Raw genomic sequence first — 22133 nt, 5'->3', positions numbered from 1 at the left:
GAGTCATACTATTCATTTGAGAAAGCTAACAACAACTCTCAAAGCTTATAACACACATTAAGAAGACCTGACATCCCACGAGGAAACGCAAATCTCCAAAAGAGCTTTTTCTCTCTCTTTTTCCTTCTTAAATTGTTAAATCCGGAAACTTAAATAGAGGATTCGACGGGACAGCGTGACTCATCTACTTCCTGTTTCTTCCCTGGCTCTCTGATCTCTGATTTGTTGCTGCGTCACATTTGAGCGAGTTTGGGGATCGTCGGCTCTTCCAATTCTCAGCTTACTCTGTCCACGGGGGATAGCGACCGGAGCCAACTCTTTGGGCCGATACCGGGAGGGGTGAGCCGCCGGAGGAACTATAAGCGGCTGGAGACCATCCTAAGACTCCCACCAAAAAGTCTTTAAAGACCAAGACTGTCATCTTTGAACTGACTTGGCTCTAATTACTGCCTATTTACTGCCTTGGTAGATCTGCAGGAAGGAGAGGAATCGACGCATAAGATCCTTGCACAGCCCGGATAGACATTGCGATCTTAAAAACTTTATACAACCCCCTGAGATAAACGACAATTGGAGTTGCCTTAAATGAACATAACTTCTAAGCTATCTACCATTCTAATTAATAACTTGCTACAACATCGAAGCCCAAATTGAACTTTCCTGATCGTGATCTGAAGATACGAAGGAAGATCTGACCTACTTACTAATTTAATCAACGAATCTAATAATCATCAGCGTGCAACATCATTGAAATTCTACCTGAACTCTACGAATTAGGGTTTGAAGATTCAGAAGGGTTTGATACTCTATTTAATTGTCTAATTGTACATTAAGTAACTTTTAAGCTCACATAAGGTTTTTGTATTATACCAAATCTGATTCCCTTTATCTTATATCGTCATTATCTATATCAAATAATTAATATCTTAATTAACTTAAATGTAATGAATTTATATGAATGAATTTATTGACTTTACTACTTAATATAATACTACTTAATATAATATATTTAATATAACAAGATATCAACTGCTATTAATTGTACCAACTTACTAATCTTCTGTATATATTAATTGATATCCACTGTCTACTTGTATAAACAACTTAGCTATAGGATATTCGAATACACCACCAACTTTTCAAGTGATCTTTCCCCCTGAGTACTAACTATAAACTATAAAATTATTATTGGTTAATGATAGAAATAGAATAATAGAAATAGAAATATAAGATAAGATTTACTTACTGTAATAATCTGACTTAATTTATATATATTACTCTGTTTTTGTTAATTTGCTATTGGTCTTTAGTAAATGACACCTTATTTAGAAGCTTACTATAATTAAGACAAGGCAATATTTTCTTTGTAATAGTTATACACTCTGTTTAATCTATATATACTTAATTAATAACTAATCAATATACAACCTGTTAGAATCCATTTCTTCTATTTTCCCTTTCTTATTTCCTTTCTCTAGAGGGAAGAAACATTTTCAAACTTTTATATTTACGCAAAATAACAGAACCTAATCTACCTTACTACTTTCCTATTGCATATCTCTCTTTCTATTTTTTTTTATTTCTTCTGCCTCTTACCACCCCCCTCTTACTAGGTGTTATAAGATTATTCAAGGTTTACTATTTGGCTTAACAGGAATTGCTTTCCAGTCTTTACATTAACTAAAATACATTATTTTATTCTATCTATATTAAATTCTGGATCGGACCATTAGACAACTGTATAAGTGGGCTAGCTGGTGGTCAGTTGCAAAAATGACAAGCCTTTCTAATTTGTCTAGATTAGGATCTGGGAAGAAATCAATTACCCATTCTACCTCAGCCATACCAAGTCCCTCTACCCAGAGATCTCTCGAAGATATGTTACCTAGAGAGAGGTCCAATTCCTATAAAGATCTCCAAGCTACGCTGCTTCAAATGCAGGAGCTAATGCTTAAGAACCATCAGGATATTAAAAAAGAACTAGGCGAGGTGAGGAATGATACATCCGAGTTAAAAGAGAGGATGCAAAACATGGACAAAAGGCATGAGGCTTTTCAACAGCAAATGCTTAAACAAGAACAGAGAATTCAGGTCTTAGAAGACAAAATAGATCAAGAACATAAACAAATGGAAGACCTGACAGAAAAATTAATCCACGCCAACAAAGATTTAGAGAGTACAGTAATTCAATTAGAGAGCGAAAAAGCTAATCAATATCTTAGATTTCAAAATCTCAGGGAGGAAAAAAGTGAAGACCTCCCAGACATTATGGCCGATATTCTCTCAAAGGCTCTGGGCATTGAAAAGGACACAATGCTAAATGAAATCGATGAAGCCTATCGTATAAATACTAACTACGCTAGACGCCATAACCTCCCCAAAGAAATTCACATCAAATTTATCAAAAAATCAGTCAGGGATGAAATCCTTCACAGAGCCCGGGAAGATCCTATAGAGTACAAGGGGAGACAATTGGTAATACTAAAACAAGTCCCAAAACATGTCAGAGACTTACGTAGGCCATACACCTTTTTGTCAGCAAAACTGACCAGTCACAATATAAACTTTAGATGGCTTGTCCCAGAGGGTATGCTTGTGACCTGGCAAGACAGAAAGTTAAAAATCGATTCGGTCGAAAAAGCAGAAGAATTTTTCGACAAAATTTTTTCCACTGAACGAACATCTGAGATACAAGACGGTACAGGAACAATGATCCTCCCTTCCACTAGTGCACAACCTATAGAACAGAGTCCAATAAGTTTGGATGGAACTCAGGCTACTGATAAGTTAACATTAGGTAATAATGGCTATACAGTGATCCCCCGGTTATTGCGTCCCCGACCATTGCGAACAGGGTAATTCGCGATTTTTCAACCCGGAAGTCAAAATACCATCTACGCATGCGTGCCGGGCACGCATGCGTAGATGGCAGCGGCTTCCCTGGGTCTTCCCCCTCTTGCTGGCGTCAGCGAGGAGTTTCCCCACCGCCCACGCAAACTCCTCGCTGCCGCTCGCCCGCCCTTCGCCTGCCCACGCCGTTCGCTCCCCCCTCTTGCTGTCGGGAGGGCGAGAAGCCCTCCCCAGCACCCGCTCGCCCGCCCTTCGCCCTGGCGGAGAAATTCCAGCCCCCACCTGGTCCCGCCCGATCCTCCTCCCTGAGGCAGCTCGCCCTCCCATGGCCGCTTCCTCCACCCTCTATTGCAAGCCCTCGCCACCGCAGCCAACGCGCGCTGCGATCTTCAAGCCCGGCTCCTTTCGGCCCAGCATCCCGGGCCAAGCAGCTGCCTTCCGTGACTGAGCCTGGCTGGCCCGGAAGATCGTAGCGCGCGTTGGCTGCAGTGGCGAGCGAAGCCAAGCCGGCAGCAATGTCGCCGCCGGTGCAGCCAACGCGCGCTACGATCTTCCGGGCGAGCCAGGCTCAGTGACGGAAGGCAGCCGCTTGGGCCGAGAGGAGCCGGCCTTGATCCGCCAACGCGCGCTACGATCTTCCGGGCCAGCCAGGCTCAGCGGATCAAGGCCGGCTCCTCTCGGCCCAAGCGGCTGCCTTGATCCGCTGAGCCTGGCTGGCCCGGAAGATCTTAGCGCGCGTTGGCTGCAGCGGCGAGCGATTTCGCCGCCGGTGCTGCCAACGCGCGCTACGATCTTCCGGGCCAGCCAGGCTCAGCGGATCAAGGCCGGCTCCTCTCGGCCCAAGCGGCTGCCTTGATCCGCTGAGCCTGGCTCGCCCGGAAGATCGTAGCGCGCGTTGGCTGCAGCGGCGAGCGATTTCGCCGCCGGTGCTGCCAACGCGCGCTACGATCTTCCGGGCGAGCCAGGCTCAGTGACGGAAGGCAGCCGCTTGGGCCGAGAGGAGCCGGCCTTGATCCGCCAACGCGCGCTACGATCTTCCGGGCCAGCCAGGCTCAGCGGATCAAGGCCGGCTCCTCTCGGCCCAAGCGGCTGCCTTCCGTCACTGAGCCTGGCTCGCCCGGAAGATCGTAGCGCGCGTTGGCTGCAGCGGCGAGCGATTTCGCCGCCGGTGCAGCCAACGCGCGCTACGATCTTCCGGGCCAGCCAGGCTCAGCGGATCAAGGCCGGCTCCTCTCGGCCCAAGCGGCTGCCTTGATCCGCTGAGCCTGGCTCGCCCGGAAGATCGTAGCGCGCGTTGGCTGCAGCGGCGAGCGATTTCGCCGCCGGTGCTGCCAACGCGCGCTACGATCTTCCGGGCGAGCCAGGCTCACTGACGGAAGGCAGCCGCTTGGGCCGAGAGGAGCCGGCCTTGATCCGCCAACGCGCGCTACGATCTTCCGGGCCAGCCAGGCTCAGCGGATCAAGGCCGGCTCCTCTCGGCCCAAGCGGCTGCCTTCCGTCACTGAGCCTGGCTCGCCCGGAAGATCGTAGCGCGCGTTGGAGACAGGCTTTGAGTTTTGGCTGCGGGGCGAGGGAGTTAGGAAAGTCCTACTTCTCCCCCCGCAGCCAAAACTCAAAGCCTGTCTCCTGCTGCCCGGTTTAGCCAGGACACGAGCGGCGAAATGACTTGGAGGAATGTGAAGCTGAAACCGGCCGGTTTCAGCTTCACATTCCTCCAAGTCATTTCGCCGCTCGTGTCCTGGCTAAACCAGGCAGCAGGAGACAGGCGGTGGGCTGGGAGCCGCAGGCGAAAGGAGCTCGGGCATTGTTCTCCGGACCCCGCCCGCAGCCTGGAGAGGGAAAGGGCCGCCGCGGGGCTGAGCGGGCGGGGTCCGGAGAACAATGCCTGGCGCCGCGCTCCGATGCCCGAGCTCCTTTCGCCTGCGGCTCCCAGCAGCACTTTGAATCCAGCAGCTTCTGCTGGATACGGGCGGTGGGTGGGACGAGCGGCGCGGAAGCCAGGGGCTGTGGCAGCTCGCCCCCCCATCGCCCGTATCCAGCAGAAGCGGCGGGATTCAAAGGGATTCAAGGCTAACTTCTGCGCTTGGCTTGAGGACTCAGCTCGGAAGCTGCACGGGTGTTTTAAAAGGTCTCCGCCGGCATGGGGGGCTTCCTACCACCTCCCGAACCCCCAACTCGGGTTTGGGGGGGTGCTAAGAAGCCCCCCATGCCGGCGGAGACCTTTTAAAACACCCGTGCAGCTTCCGAGCTGAGTCCTCAATCTTCGGCTCCTCGCTAGCGCTGCGGAAGTAAAAATACCATCTGCACATGCGCAGATGGTGTTTGTACTTCCGCAGCGCTACTTCGCGAAAACCCGCTCGTTGCGGGGGTTCCTGGAACGGAACCCTCGCAACGAGCGGGGGATCACTGTACAGGATATCCAAAAGAAACTAGAAGTACAAGGGCAACAAGACCCAAGTATAGATAACTTAAATTCGGCACAAGAAAAACTAATCAAGGGAATTGAACTATACTCAATTAATATAAATGGACTAAATGCACCAAAAAAAAGAAGCCAAATTTTAAATAAAATTGCTAAATTAAACTTTGACATTATTGCAATGCAAGAAGTCCACATTAAAAATAAATTTGAGCACTTACTAAAAAGAAATAAACTTGGGAATCTGTTTACGTCACTTGCCGGGGAAAAAAAGAGAGGTGTAATATGTTACACCAACTCTAACATCCAAGCTAAATTGAAATATAAAGATAGGGACGGTAGAGTTTTAATTTTAGAACTTACTATAGAAAAGGATACAATAACTTTAATAAATATCTACGCTCCGAATGAAGGTCAAGAAATTTTTTATAAAAAACTATTAAATACCATTAGAGAACATTCCACAGATAATATTTGCTTATTAGGTGACTTTAATGGTATAACTAACATTGAATTGGACTATAAGAATGATAAAACGACCAAACAAAAGAAAAGAATATTACCGAAAACCTTTTTTGATCTAATTAAAGAACTAAAATTGAAAGATAGCTGGAGAGACAGAAACCCTAAACTTAAAAAATTTACCTTTTATTCTGATAGGCATCAATCTTGGTCAAGATTGGATATGGTCTGGACAACAACAGAAATTAATACTAAAATTCAATCGATAGATATAGATCCTAATTATATCTCAGACCACAGTGCGCTCAAAGTTACTTGGAAAGGAACTAAACAGTGTTGTAGATGGTCTCTTCAAAAATCTATATTAAATCAGGAAGATTTTAAGCAAAAATTCAAAACTGAAATGAACTATTTCTTCCAAGAAAACCCAAAAGATCATACTAACCTTCAAAATGTTTGGGATACAGCCAAAGCTGTTATTAGAGGGATAGCTATTTCATACATGGCCAAAGAATTTAAACAAAAAAAACAGAAAACAGCTAAATTAGAAGAAGAATATAGGGCCTTAGAAGAAGAACTTCAGAACTTCCCCCTAAAAAAAGAAATTAAACAGAATATGCTACAGATTAAACATCAACTAAATTTAATTGATCAACAAAATTGGGCACAACAAATAAAAAGAACTAACCAATATAACTTTGAGAATGCCAATAAACCTAGCAAATGGTTAGCCAATAAGCTCAGAAAGCAAAAAGAAAAGAAACTCATAAACTGTCTAAAAAACAAAAACGGGGAACCATGCCATGGCCTGGAAAGAAAAAAAATGATTGCTAGCGACTTCTATAGTAAACTTTATGAATATTCTGATACTATACAAAACAATACTCAAGATATAAAAATCCAAGAAACTCTAGAACAGGCTAAACTACCCAAAGTACCACAAGAAATGGTCAATACAATCAATAAACCGATCACCGAAACAGAACTAAAGGAAGCAATAAAAAGTCAAAAAAACAACAAAGCACCAGGTCCGGATGGACTCCCCACAGAACTATACAAAGATCTTCCTAAAGAAATGGAAAAGGCCCTTTTAGAGACGTTAAATGAGGCCCTAGACAGAGGCAAAATCCCAACTTCTTGGACAGAAGCAAATCTAGCGTTAATCCCAAAAAAAGACACAGACCATACAGACATATTTAATTACCGCCCGATCTCTCTCTTAAATGCCGATTACAAAATCTTCACCTCTATCTTAGCGAGCAGAATCAAAGGTTTTCTAAACTACTTTATACATTCAGATCAAAACGGTTTTCTCCCCGGGAGACAGCTAAAGAATAACATTAGAATTGTGTTAGACACACTGGAGTACTATGAAGCTCATAATGAGAAACAAGTGGCGTTAATATTTCTTGATGCCCAGAAGGCTTTCGACAATGTGTCTTGGAAATTTATGATAAAACAGCTTGAGTATATGGAATTTGGCCCCAAATTTATTAACGCAATAAAAGCTATTTACTCTGTCCAATCAGCTTATATTATTCTTAATGGAGATACATCAACAAAAATCTCTTTACACAAAGGCACAAGACAAAGATGTCCACTGTCCCCTTTATTATTCATTTTAACCCTTGAAGTATTAACGAGAATTATTAGAGACAAGGAAGATATAAGGGGATTAAATTGTAAGAAAGAAATCTATAAACTTCAAGCTTTCGCAGATGACCTGGTATTCATCTTAGAAGATCCTTTAGACTCAGGTCCCAAATTATTAGAAGTTTTGGAAGATTATGGTACAGTGGCAGGCCTTAAAATAAACAAAACTAAAACCCAAATTCTAACTAAAAACATGCGACAAGCACAAAAAGATATCTTATCTGCTAAAATGGATATTCAAATTGTTACAAAAATCAAATATCTCGGCATCAATTTGACAAACAGAGTGTCAAGCTTAAAATCAAATAACTATGATATATTATTGGACAAAATACAAGCAGACTTGTCAAAATGGATGAATTTACAACTATCCCTCCTTGGGAGAATTGCAGCCATAAAAATGAACACTCTGCCCAAAATTTTGTTTTTATTTCAAACTATCCCTATACAATTAAAACAGGAATTTTTCAATAATTTGACTAAATTAACTAACAATTACATCTGGCAAAACAAACGTCCCTGAATCCGACTAAAATATTTACAAGGAAAGAAAGAAGAGGGTGGACTGGCTCTCCCAATTTGGAAGGATTACTATATTGCTGCATCTTTAGATTGGACAAGAGACTGGATGAGTCTAACAAATACTAGACTTCTTAAGTTAGAAGGCCACGACCTCCATTCAGGGTGGCATTATTATCTCTGGGACGAAAAGCCGACAACCCACAAATACTTCTCTAACCACTTGATTAGAAAATCGCTTATTGGCACTTGGAAAAAAATCAAAACTAAACTATACAAAGGAATTCCCATGTGGTATGCCCCTTTAGAAGCCTATGTACACCCTAATTTACACAAGAGAAATATCATATTAAGATATAAAGACATTCTAAACCCAAATGGGGCAATTAAAACAAGGCTAGAACTTGAAAATCTGGGCCAAAAAGTGGAATGGTGGGAATACCTTCAGATTCAGACTAAATTTAACAAAGACAAAAAAAATTCCGGGATAAACAAAAATGCTCTGTTAGATAAGCTATGTATAGGCCCCCAAGATAAGATAATCAAAAACTTTTACGGCTATCTAAATTACAATGATTTGGACACCTTTAACACAAAATCTAATGTTAAGAAATGGAATCTCGACCTCAAAAAAGAAATTAAAGAGGAGGAATGGCAAACACTCTGGACTAGGAACTATAAATTGACTATTGCCACCTCTTATAAAGAAAATTTGGTCAAAATGTTTTACCGATGGCATATTACTCCAATTAAGTTAACCAAAATAAACAACAAACTCTCACCAAATTGTTGGAAATGTCAACAAGAATTAGGTCCCTATTTCCACCTATGGTGGGAATGCAACAAAGCCAAAACATATTGGAATAATATTGGAATTTGGATTGAAGAAATATTAAATTTAACACTTGACAAAACCCCTGAATGTTTTTTATTGGGTATAACCAGACAAAATCTATCGAAACCTTAAGCACACTTAATCATTCACTTAACTACAGCAGCAAGACTAACTTATGCGCAGTGGTGGAAGAATGAAGAGCTACCCCCAAATGAAGCAATAATTAGAAAAATAATGTACTGCGCAGAAATGTCGAAACTGACTTTACTAGTTAGAAATGAACCGCTAGATACGTTTAATAATTGTTGGGACCCTCTTTATAAATGGCTAGGAAGCAAAAGCGAGACCAATAGGCTTTAAGAATGTAAAACTAAAAATAAGCTTGAACTGCTACAAATCTGGTATAAAGTAATCTATTATCTAATATTATTACATGAGACTTTATATGTATTTAACTATGTAAATTTACTATTATTATTTGTTAACCTCTCAACATTATGTTAATTGCAATTCTGGCATCTAACACTTTTGACAAACTATTCGAAATATGGTAATGAGCAAAAATATCTTGATCTAATTTTCGTTTTCAACACAACTCCCCTGCTTATTCGCTGATACTGTTATTTGTTTTGTTTTTGTTTGTTTGTTTGTTTGTTTTTGTTTTTTTCTTTATATGCTCTGCAATGTACCATACGTTGTATATATGATGTATATGTCTATATTTTAACAATAAAAAATTTAAAAAAAAAAAACAGCCCAGTTTTTGGACACCTTTGTTCTGAAAGACTGTAGCTATTGAACAATAGAGTGAATTCCTTTGCTGCAGCTCAGTTTGGAGGCATTCTTTACAAACCTTGCGTTGTTTGGGACATTCGTTATTGGCTTGGCAGATAATCCGGAACCTTTGGTCATAAAGCTGCTCCGAGTCTTCGGAGAGGGGCGGCATACATAATTAATTAATTAATAATAAAAAGACATTCTTCAGCCTATTTGTAAAGCAATATATTTTGTGTTTCAGAAACCTCCAGTCTCTGTGTGTGTTTTTGTCTTTATCTGCTGCTCAACCAGTGTCAGGCAGAACAGGGAGTAGCCATATGACAGCAGAGAGGATGGCAAGACTTTTACTTACAGGAATCAACTGGCTGGTAATAAAAGGATCTACACAGAGAGAAACCCATACAGATCCTTGGCGTGCGGAAAGGATTTCAGACAAACTAGTAGTCTTTCTTCCCATAGGAACATCCATAAAAGGATGAAGTCATGTAAGTGCATGGACTGTGGAGAGAGAGCGACAGGAGCAGGAATGATGTAATTCCCCGTACAGAGATACATTTGGTTATGAATCTATGTTAATTCTAGATTTAATTTGTTAAATCCTGGGATTTTCTTTTCAAGAGTTTCCTGCCACTCAGTTGTTTCTTCCCACTTCATTACACACAAAGTGTTTAAAATGTCCTTCTTCTGACATTTTCTAATAAGCAGTGTAAGCCTTCCAAATAACATCTGAGATATAAATCAGAGTCTAGACCTTGGCCTTCTTCCAAGCTCCAATTTATTGTCAGAGTCATGTTGGTTACGTACTGTAGTTAAACCAGTACTGTACTAACTTTTCCTACAGTTCCCCACCCAGGTAAAGGTTCATATAATCAGGATTAGGCTACTACCCAGTAGTGGAAACTCGACATGATGAGGGCCTGAGTGACTGTGAGCAGTGACTCCCTGTCCCAATAGGGCCGCAACTGGTGCACCAGGTGAACCTGGGCAAATGCCCTCCTCACCACAACCGAAACATGGTGCTTTAATGTTAGCTATGGATCGAGCAGGACACCCAACTTGCAGACCTTCTCCCCACGGGCTTTTTCGAGCATCTGGATACACAGAGCACTGACACACGCCTCCTTTTCCTCAGCTGCCTCCACGCACCCTATATCACTTGCCCAGCGGTAGGCGTTTCTCGCGGGGTCCCTCCCGGCAGCGCCCTCATTTCGGAGAATATTCTGTATTTTCAATCAATTAAAAATCATTAATATCATTAATCTCCCCAACAATTCTAAATTCAATTCCATTTATGCATTAATCCAAATCAGTATCACCTACTACATACAGTATCGATAATAAAACAGAAAACTCGGGGCGGCTCACAACAGAATAAACAATGTACAAATCCAATATTTAAAAAACAATTTTGAAACCTTGATAATAAAATAATCACACAACCCAATCAAACCATACATAAGCCAAGTAGTTGGGGGAGGTGTCAATTTCCCCATGCCTGGTGGCATAGGTGAGTTTTCAACAACTTACCAAAAGCGAGGAGGGTGGGGGCAGTTCTGATCTCTGGGGGAAGCTGGTTCCAGAGGGCCGGGGCTGCCACAGAGAAGGCTCTTCCCCTGGGCCCTGCCAGACGACATTGCTTAGTCGACGGGACCCGGAGAAGGCCAACTCTGTGGGACCTAATCGGCTGCTGGGATTCGTGCGGCAGAAGACGGTCCCGGAGGTATTCTGCTCCGATGCCATGTAGGGCTTTATAGGTCATAACCAACACTTTGAATTGTGACCGGAAACTGATATGCAGCCAGTGCAGACCATGGAGTGTTGATGAGACATGGGTGTATCTGGGAAGGCCCGTGATTGCTCTCGCGGCCGCATTGTACACGATCTGAAGTTTCTGAACACTTTTCAAAGGTAGCCCCATTTGAGCAATAATAACCGTCTTACTCAGGAGATAGAAACATTGGCCTCCATTGTGGTCAGAACAGAAGTCAAGGATTATCTGTCTTACCAGTGCACTCTTTTAGAAGCAGATCAGCAGATCAGGAGTCCATTTTGAAGCTCCACATAAAATATCTAGGGTGGAAGGCAGGTTGTTCTCGATCATTTACTGACTTCAAAGTTGCAACGGTCGTGAAAAAAGTGACTGATCAAAACTTTACTGCTGTTTCATATTTATGACCGTTGCTGTGTGTCCTGAGGTCACATGACTCCCTTTTGTTTCTAACCGATCCACGGCCAGGCATGAAAATGTGCCGCTCAGACATTATAGTTTTCGGCCCACACCGAAAAAAAATTAGAGGGGACATTGCTACATAGCACCAGAAATTATAGAATAATTGTTAGATCATTACAAAAATGTTTATTAGATGATATTTTGATTATATCCTGCCTTATGCCTTATATCCCCCCTTCTGCTTTGGTGAAACCATATAAAGCTTTCTGAATTCTTAATTCTATTGGGATGGTTCTTTCGAATTTTGGCCAGTATCCCTTTCCTTGCAGCACTTCAATAAAATGAAAAAAAACTTGCAACTCGTGTCTGGTGTTCTCCATTGGCCTCGGCACCAGGCTCAAACCCCAATTGGAGACAACACCATTGTCCTCTTTTTTGGGATGCAGTGTCAAGATTAGTTTGAGCGTCTTGAGTGAAAAGACAGAATTCCATTCCTTGTCTGCTCCTTGGCCCCCCTCTATGCAGGGATACAACTTTCTCCAGACCCTCTTAAATATGGAGGATTGTGGATAGGTCTAACATAGTTAAAAACACTTGGATTGAGAAGGCTTCCTGATCAGGGTGGACATGACAAACACCTGTCCCCATCAAAAATGTACCTTTCTTCCTTCTTTGCATTAGTACCTGCAATCTACGTACAATCCACCTGGAGGTCCCTCTGCAAAGAGAAGGCAACATCACTACTTCACTAACTAACTTCACTACTAATGTGGGTAGCCTCCTTGCACATACCCTCTTATCTTTCTTGGTGACCTCAATCTACCTCTTATTAATTAATTTATATATTGATTGATTGATTGATTGATTGATTTTGTCCATTACACAATGGGGGTTTTAGTGGGTATCCACATAGTAAAATACATAATGAAGGTTATAGAGGATATACTCATAGTAAAATATATCTAAGGAAGAATAGAAGAGAAGATATAGGAATAAAATATATCAATGAAAGACTAGAAGGAGAGATATAGGAATAGAAGAAAGGTATAGGAGATATAGGAGAGCAATAGGACAGGGGACGGAAGGCACTCTAGGGCACTTATGCATGCCCCTAGTTGTACCCTAAACAAATGTACCTATCCATACAACCCTATACAATACCCTTACTAATTTGGGGCTAGATCAATTTGTATCTAACAATAGACTCAACAACTGCCTCGATCTCATCTTCTGTAATAGTTTAAAATTACTGACTACAAACAATAGAAGCCTTTTCCAACAGTGACTACAGAATGATTGAATTTTGTCTCAGTATTCGACCTTACAAAAGTCACCATAATGATGGGATCACCCCATTGCCAAGAGGTCTGTAAGGTTTAGGTTTAGGTTTAGGTTTAGGTTTATTGGATTTATATGCCGCCCCTCTCCGGTGCATAAGGGCACCAGAGTGCCTAGCGTCCCTGTCCTGATGTTCCCTTTTATTTATATTCATTACATGCATTCAAATCATGTGTATTCTCATTTTTCTTATCCAATAAATAAAATAAAATCCATGTTTTTCACCATTAAACCACTGGAGGGCGAAAGGTGGATTCCAGAGGAGGGCGAGAAGGGAGTGACATTCTTAATCTTGCCTATCTAGGACTCTGCACTCTATCTCATTAACCCTTTGAATTTTGCAGGAGGTACAACTGGAGGAAAGTCTTGAAGGGAAGGGAAGAGATCCAGCAGTGGTCCTGGGTGACTGGTGGATGTTTTCCCATTCAGAGGGAGGCAGGAGGTTCTCACACTGAAGAAGTAAGAGATATTGATGTATGTATGTATGTATGTATGTATGTATGTATGTATGTATGTATGTATTTATTTATTTATTTATTATTAAGTGCACTAGAGTGCCTTCCGTCCCCTGTCCTATTGCTCTCCTATATCTCCTATACCTTTCTTCTATTCCTATATCTCTTCTGCTATTCTTTCATTGATATGTTCTATTACTATATCTTCTTTTCTATTCTTTCATAGATATATTTTACTATGAGTATCTCCTCTATAACCTTCATCATGTATTTTACTATGTGTTATATATATATACCTACTAAAACCCTCATTGTGTATTGGACAAAATAAATAAGTACCCGTCTCCTAGAAAAAATGAAATATCCTAGGAAATATTTAAAAAGGCAGATTATATTGAATATCACCGGAAACATGATTTTAGGCACACACAAAAAGGCCCACTCTTAGTAGCCCCCACTTTTGTCAATGTGCCCATCAAGGAATGGCCCAGCTCACCTTTGTTAAAAGATGGACTAATCTATTCTACATAACAAACCAACTCCTGACAGGGCCATATTAGGAATTGCCCAAAGAGCTTTCATTCTAACATCACCCAGCAAAGGGTCAGCCAAACCCAAACTCAAAAACACAGCCTACATTGTTGCCCTTGCATGGCATCATGGGAATCCGACAGCCAATCAGTGCATTTCTGGCACAGAAGCAGGAGGGCCTCAGGGCCGGGCCTCATAGCAGATAAAACAAAGAACTTTCCAGAATTTCTCCCCCCCCCCCACCACCTAACATCTGGAAACATGTGATCCACCTTCTCTGGACAGAAGCTCATGCCATGTGCTCCTATCCACCATTAAACCTCTATAACAGAGAAGCCTTAATTAATCATCATGTTTAATACAGAACTCGTGCCAGGCTGGCAGGTACAGGCTTAAAGCAATAACAACATACACAGTCTTATATACCAGGAACAGGATGAGGCAGGAACCAATCCATACACAGTAACTTTCCCGCTTACAATGTAACTGGGGATACGCGACCTATCAGCACCTTGGATAGGGACGCCAATCGCACGGCTCTAACCGGCCGGCTGTTACTAAGCAAACACAGCACTCCTATCCCCTTGAATAATACATATATAATCCTCCAAATATGCTGGTTTGTGATGAATTCTCTCCGAGCGCCGAGGCTCGTTTGGAGGATCTGCCCTAGGCTCGGGGTGAGGTTCCCTTAATTCCATTTCAGGAGCCGGAACGTTCTCTGCTCGTGGAAATTCCGCTTGGGCTGGCTCCTCGGAATTCCTTACTGGAAGACAATGCTCCTGATCGGGGTCATTATTTCCGTACCGGTCACCCCCTCTGTCCAGACGGATCTGGTCCAGGTGTCTTTTCCAAATCCTGCCATCGGTTAAATCTATTTCGAAAGAGCGAGGCCCCAGCTCTCGGCTTACCCTTCCTCTTTCCCAAATCCGCCACCCGGAGTACGAGCGCACAAACACGGCATCTCCTACCTTCACTGCTCTTGCTGGGGGTTCTGGCCACGGAACAGTCTGGGAATACCACGGGTGTAACCTGTCTAATATAATCCGGAGCTTGCAACCCATTAGTAACTCCGCTGGGGTCTTACCCGTAGCCACACAGGGGGTTGTATGTTGTGCCAATAGTAAATCAGCCAGCCTTGCCTGCCAGGAACCTTGTGGCATCTTTTTTAGGGCATCCTTTACTGACCGAACTGCCCGTTCTGCCTGACCATTGCTAGCCGGATGCCACGGCGATGTTAATGCATGTCTAATGCCAGCTGACGCCAAGAATGATTCAAACAGTAGTGCAGTAAACATGGGTCGGGGAACCCATGTGTGGCAAAAAGCGTCATTAAAGCATCTATAATAGCCTGGGACTGAGTTGACTTCAGGTGCACGACCTCCACCCATTTGGAATGGGCATCCACGATAATTAGGAATGTCTGTCCCATGAACGGACCGGCTAAATCTATATGTATGCAAGTCCATGGCCCAGCAGGGGGTTCCCACGCTAGCGGCTCGGCTCGGGGGGGGTAATGGACGACTCTCCTGGCATGCGGCACACCCCGCCACCTGTTGTTCCACTTCCTTGTCCATACCTGGTTAAGGTTCATATAATCAGGATTAGGCTACTACCCAGTAGTCGAACCTCAAGGTGATGAGGGCATGAGTGACTGTGAGCAGTGACTCCATGTCCCAATAGGGCCGCAACTGGTGCACCAGGTGAACCTGGGCAAATGCCCTCCTCACCACAACCGAAACATAGTGCTTTAATGTTAGCTGTGGATCGAGCAGGACGCCCAACTTGCAGACCCTCTCCAAGGGAGTCAATAATCCCCCCCAGGGTTTGGGACATTTGTTATCTGCTTGGTAGATAACCCTGTCCCTTTTGTCATAAAAAGACATTCTTCTGCCTTCATTGCGGCTCTCAGTCAATTTGTTAATCAATATATTTTGTCTTTCAGAAACCTCCAGTCTGTGTGTGTGTTTTTGTCTTCCTTGATGCTTAACCGCTGTCAAGCAGAACAGGGAGTAGCCATAGAACGGCAAAGAGTATGGAAAGACTTTTACTTAAAGGAGTCAACTGGCTGGTAGTAAAAAGATCTACACAGATTTCAGACAGACCAATAGTCTTACTTCCCATAGCAACATCCATGAAAGCAGGAAGTCATGTAAGCGCATGGACTGTGGGGTGATGACTCTGATGCTGCTTATTTAAAAAAATGTCAGAAAAGGACATTTTAAACATTGTGTAATGAAGTGGAAAGAAACAACTGAGTGGCAGGAAACTCCTGAAAAGAAAGTCCATGGATTTAATCAACTAAATCTAGAATTAACATAGATTTTTATCCAAATGTATCTCTGTATGGGGATTTCCGGTTCCGGTTCAAGCGGTGGGGAGTTGGTGGGTCCGCCGCTCCTCTGAACAACGGTATGATATCATCGGAAATGTGTTAGTCCAGGATGGAAGGTTGTCTGCTGCTGCTGCTGCTGCTGTGTCCCCAACTACAGTGCTCCGAGGTTGAGGCTGGAGGCGTGCGGGTGACTGCGGTGTGACCAGCTGGGACGCAGAACCAGCTGGGATGCGGAAGATCACGGCGGTGCCTGGCGCTGAGTTTGAACATCGGAGGGAAGAGAGCAGCCGAGAAGGTGTAGTTACGGACAGGCCGAGCCTCCCGACCCGGCCCGACAGATGGGAGTGGTCGGTGCTGAGACTGTGGAGGCCGGGGGGTGTTGTAGGCACCGAGAAAGACCGCGGCGTTGAGAGGTGGCTAACTGGGATGCGGAAGATGGCGGCGGTGCCTTGTGCAAAAAACAAAAACACCGGAGAGAAGAAAGGAGGAAAGGAGGAAAGGAGTCGAAAGAACATGGAGCGTGGGGCCACTGGTGAACTGAGCCCCCCCCCCGACCCTGGTGAGTGAGAGTGACCGGCGCCGAAGTGGTGGAGGCCAGGGGGTAACGGAGGCAACGGAGAGAAGTGGAGATCAATACTGAGATGGGAGCGACCTGTTGCCAGTGGCGGAGGATAACTGCAAGTGGGGAACATCCAGGGACAACAAACCACCCCCCTCCCCGGTCCCCCCCCCTCCCCACATGGCACCAGTGGGTGAGAGTTGCTGGTGCCAAGGGGAGGTTAAGTGGGATGGAAAGACTGCGGAGACTGATGGACTTGCTGGACAACGACAAAATTATTAGAGGGGGTGAGAAAGATGGAATTGGTTGCTCGGGAACAATATGGCCAATTGGCCTAGGGACATTGCTAATACTAACTTTGCAAATGCCTATCATCGTTTGTCGTCTCCCCCCCCCATCCTCCTGACTTCTATGCACTTTACAGAAGATCTATGCCCTCTAGTGGACCGACTGCAGAAAACAGCAGTTTTTTAAGACCTTTTAAGACCTAAGATTTATTGAAGATCTACAAAAGACACTACACCTGGATTGATTGATTGATTAACCGATGATTAACTAATAACTAATATTAAGATCTGATTTTATACCATTAATTATTAATTTTGTGAATTTTTCTACTTCTATTTTTATATGTATTTATTGTGACATTTTATTAGTATTTTTAACTATTATTAATTTAATTCTTTTTTAATATTGGGGGATCTTCTAATTAATGGATGATTGGAGTAGACATAATTTTGTGCATGGAGTGAATGATTGGTATGAGTGTGATGGTTGGGGTGGGTGGGAGTACGGTATGAATGGGAAAATTGGAAATAGTATAAATGATGGACTTGGCCAACCTGACGCCGGAGAGGCGGGAGGAGCGGGGGCGCTAATCTCTGGAGTGACAGAGGGTCAGAATATCCCGGTGTTGCTGGGGAGAGGCAGATATGGCGGGGGCCACAGAGTTAGCCGTTCCAGGGGAACGAGGGATCGTTGCTTAATAACGATCCCTTGTTCTGGCTCTGTGAGCTCAACCTCGGGTACTGGTGATGAGTGTAATTCTGGCCCTGGGCTCAGGTTGCTGCTGCTTAATGCCAGGTCGGTGGTAAATAAAGCTCTCCTCATCCGGGATCTAATCCTGGATGAGGAGGCCGACCTGGCATGTATTACTGAAACCTGGCTGGGCCCAGAGGGAGGAGTTCCTCTCTCTGAAATTTGCCCAGCTGGGTTTCAGATATGGCATCAACCTCGACCCCAGGGAAGGGGGGGAGGAGTGGCTATTATAGCCAGGGAGAGCCTTTGCCTACGTGGACTCATTGCTCCAGAGATTGCGGGTTGCGAGTGTCTCTTGATGAAGTTGGACTTAGGGGTTCAGGTGGGCTTGTTTCTCACGTACCTGCCTCCCAGCTGCGTGTCAAAAGCCCTGCCTGTGCTGTTCGAGGAGATAGCCAGGTTGGCGGTGGAGTTCCCCAGACTTATTGTCTTGGGGGACTTCAACCTGCCGTCACTCAGCGAAGCCTCTGGACTGGCACAGGAGTTCATGGCCACCATGACAGCCTTGGACCTGACTCAAGTAATACAGGGTCCGACTCACGAGGGAGGGCACGACCCGACATGGTATTCCTCTCTGAGCAATTGAGCAATGGTCTGAGACTAAGGGGCTTAGAAGCATTGCCTTTGTCATGGTCAGACCATTTTCTACTACGGCTTGACTTCCTGGCTCCAATCCATCCCCGCAGGGAGGCGGAACCAATTAAGATGTTCCGCCCCAGATGCCTAATGGACCCAGAGGGCTTTCAGACGGCGCTTGGGGTTATTCCAGATGCACTCTTCCACAGTTCGGCGGAGTCTCTTGCAGAGGCCTGGAACAAGGCTGCAGCGGAGGCTCTTGATCGGATTGCGCCTTTGCGGCCTCTCCGCGGCGCTAGACCCCGTAGAGCTCCATGGTTCAACGAGGAGCTCCGGGAGTTGAAACGCCAGAAGAGACGCCTAGAGAAGCGATGGAGGAAGAGTAAATCTGAATCTGATCGAACACTTGTAAGAACTTTTATTAAGACTTACAAAGTGGCGCTCAAGGCGGCAAGATGCGCGTATCATGCCGCCTTGATTGCATCAGCGGAATCCCGCCCGGCCGCTCTATTTAGGGTGACCCGCTCCCTTCTTAATCAGGGGGGAGTTGGGGAGCCCTTACAGAGTAGTACCGAGGATTTTAACACGTTTTTCGCTGATAAAATCGCTCACATCTGGGCGGACCTCGACTCCAATTGGAAAACAGAGTTGGCTGACAATGAGTCAGTTGAGGTGACTGGGGCCCGTACTTGTCCATCTGTCTGGGAAGAGTTTGATCTGGTGACACCTGATGAAGTGGACAAGGCCATTGGAGCTGTGAGTTCCGCCACCTGTTTACTGGATCCGTGTCCCTCCTGGCTGGTTTCGGCCAGCAGGGAGGTGACACGGAGCTCGGTCCAGGAGATTATCAACGCTTCCTTGGGGAGGGGATCCTTCCCATCATCCTATAAAGAGGCGCTCGTGCGCCCCCTCCTCAAGAAGCCTTCCCTGGACCCAGCCGTACTTAATAACTACCACCCAGTCTCCAACCTTCCCTTTATGGGGAAGGTTGTCGAGAAGGTGGTGGCACTCCAGCTCCAGCGATCCTTGGAAGAAGCCGATTATCTAGGTCCCCAGCAGTCGGGTTTCAGGCCCGGTTACAGCACGGAAACTGCTTTGGTCGCGTTGATGGATGATCTCTGGCGGGCCCGGGACAGGGGTTTATCCCCTGTCCTGGTGCTTCTTGACCTCTCAGCGGCTTTCGATACCATCGATCATGGTATCCTTCTGCACCGGCTGGAGGGGTTGGGGGTGGGAGGCACTGTTCTCCAGTGGTTCTCCTCCTACCTCTCCGGTCGGTCGCAGTCGGTGTTAGTGGGGGGTCAGAGGTCGACTCCGAGGTCTCTCCCTTGTGGGGTGCCTCAGGGGTCAGTCCTCTCCCCCCTGCTATTTAATATCTACATGAAACCGCTGGGTGAGATCATCCAAGGGCATGGGATGAGGTATCATCAGTACGCTGATGATACCCAGCTTTACATCTCCACCCCATGTCCAGTCAACGAAGCAGTGGAAGTGATGTGCCGGTGTCTGGAGGCTGTTGGGGCCTGGATGGGTGTCAACCTCAACCCGGATAAGACGGAGTGGCTATGGGTTTTGCCTCCCAAGGACAATTCCATCTGTCCTTCCATTACCCTGGGGGGGGGAATTACTGACCCCCCTCGGAGAGGGTCCGCAACTTGGGTGTCCTCCTCGATCCACAGCTCACATTAGAGAACCATCTTTCAGCTGTGGCGAGGGGGGCGTTTGCCCAGGTTCGCCTGGTGCACCAGTTGCGACCCTATTTGGACCGGGACTCACTGCTCACAGTCACTCATGCCCTCATCACCTCGAGGTTCGACTACTGTAATGCTCTCTACATGGGGCTACCTTTGAAAAGTGTTCGGAAACTTCAGATCGTGCAGAATGCAGCTGCGAGAGCAGTCATGGGTCTACCTAGGTATGCCCATGTTTCACCAACACTCCGCAGTCTGCATTGGTTGCCGATCAACTTCCGGTCACAATTCAAAGTGTTGGTTATGACCTGTAAAGCACTTCATGGCACTGGACCAGAATATCTCCGAGACTGCCTGCTGCCACACGAATCCCAGCGACCGATTAGGTCCCACAGAGTGGGCCTTCTCTGGGTCCCGTCAACTAAACAATGTCGGTTGGCGGGCCCCAGGGGAAGAGCCTTCTCTGTGGCGGCCCCGGCCCTCTGGAACCAACTCCCCCCAGAGATTAGAACTGCCCCTACCCTCCTTGCCTTCCGTAAGCTCCTTAAGACCCACCCGTGTCGTCAGGCATGGGGGAACTAAGTCATCTCCCCCGGGCATGTATAATTTATGAATGGTATGTGTGTATGTATGTGAGTTTAGAAAATGGGGTTTTTAAAAACGTTTTTAGTATAAATTTAGATTTGTTATAAATTGTTTTTTTGCACTTTGTTGTGAGCCGCCCCGAGTCTTCGGAGAGGGGCGGCATACAAATCTAAGTAATAAATAAATCTGGATACACAGAGCACTGACACACGCCTCCTTTTCCTCAGCTGCTGCCCCGCGCCCTATATCTCTTGCCCAGGGGTAGGCGTTTCTCGCGGGGTCCCTCCCGGCAGCGCCCTCATTTCGGAGAATATTCTCTATTTTCAATCAATTAAAAATCATTAATATCGTTAATCTCCCCAACAATTCTAAATTCAATTCCATTTATGCATTAATCCAAATCAGTATCACCTACTACATACAGTATCGATAATAAAACAGAAAACTCGGGGCGGCTCACAACAATAATAAACAATGTACAAATCCAATATTTAAAAAACTATTTAAAAACCATGATAATAAAATAATCACACAACCCAATCAAACCATACATAACCCAAGTAGTTGGGGAGGGTGTCAATTTCCCCATGCCTGGTGGCAAAGGTGAGTTTATAACAACTTACCAAAGGCGAGGAGGGTGGGGGCAGTTCTGATCTCTGGGGGAAGTTGGTTCCAGAGGGCCGGGGTTTCCACAGAGAAGGCTCTTCCCCTGGGCCCTGCCAGACAACATTGCTTAGTCGACGGGACCCAGAGAAGGCCAACTCTGTGGGACCTAATCGGCCGCTGGGATTCGTGCGGCAGAAGACGGTCCCGGAGGTATTCTGGTCTGGTGCCATGAAGGGCTTTATAGGTCATAACCAACACTTTGAATTGTGACCGGAAACTGATCGGCAGCCAGTGCAGACCGCGGAGTGTTGATAAGACATGGGCGTATCTGGGAAGGCCCTTGATTGCTCTCGCGGCCGCATTCTGCACAATCTGAAGTTTCCGAACACTTTTCAAAGGTATCCCCATTTGAGCAATAATAACCGTCTTACTCAGGAGATATAAACGTTGACCTCCATTGGGGTTAGAACAGAAGTCAAGGATTATCTGTCTGACCAGTGCACTCTTTTAGAAGCAGATCAGCAGATCAGGAGTCCATTTTGAAGCTCCACAGAAAATATCTAGGGGGGAAGGCAGGTTGTTCTCGACTTACAATGGTCCATTTACTGACTGTTCAAAGTTGCAACAGTCCTGAAAAAAGTGACTTATGCACCCTTTTCACACTCAGGACCTTTGCGGCAGCCCAATGATCGCAGGATCAAAACGTTGCTGCTGTTTCATATTTATGACCGTTG

At 45.1% G+C, this 22133-nt stretch overlaps 1 pseudogene; it reads left to right on the top strand.

The window, feature by feature from the left end:
* The window catches only part of LOC139159400 (zinc finger protein 208-like), a 115036-nt pseudogene that overhangs the window by 29955 nt on the left and 62948 nt on the right, over positions 1-22133 (top strand).

The sequence above is a fragment of the Erythrolamprus reginae genome, chromosome 2 (genome assembly GCF_031021105.1).
Source record: "Erythrolamprus reginae isolate rEryReg1 chromosome 2, rEryReg1.hap1, whole genome shotgun sequence".
Taxonomy (NCBI): Eukaryota; Metazoa; Chordata; class Lepidosauria; order Squamata; family Dipsadidae; genus Erythrolamprus; species Erythrolamprus reginae.
This window is presented reverse-complemented; position numbering and strand designations above follow the sequence as displayed.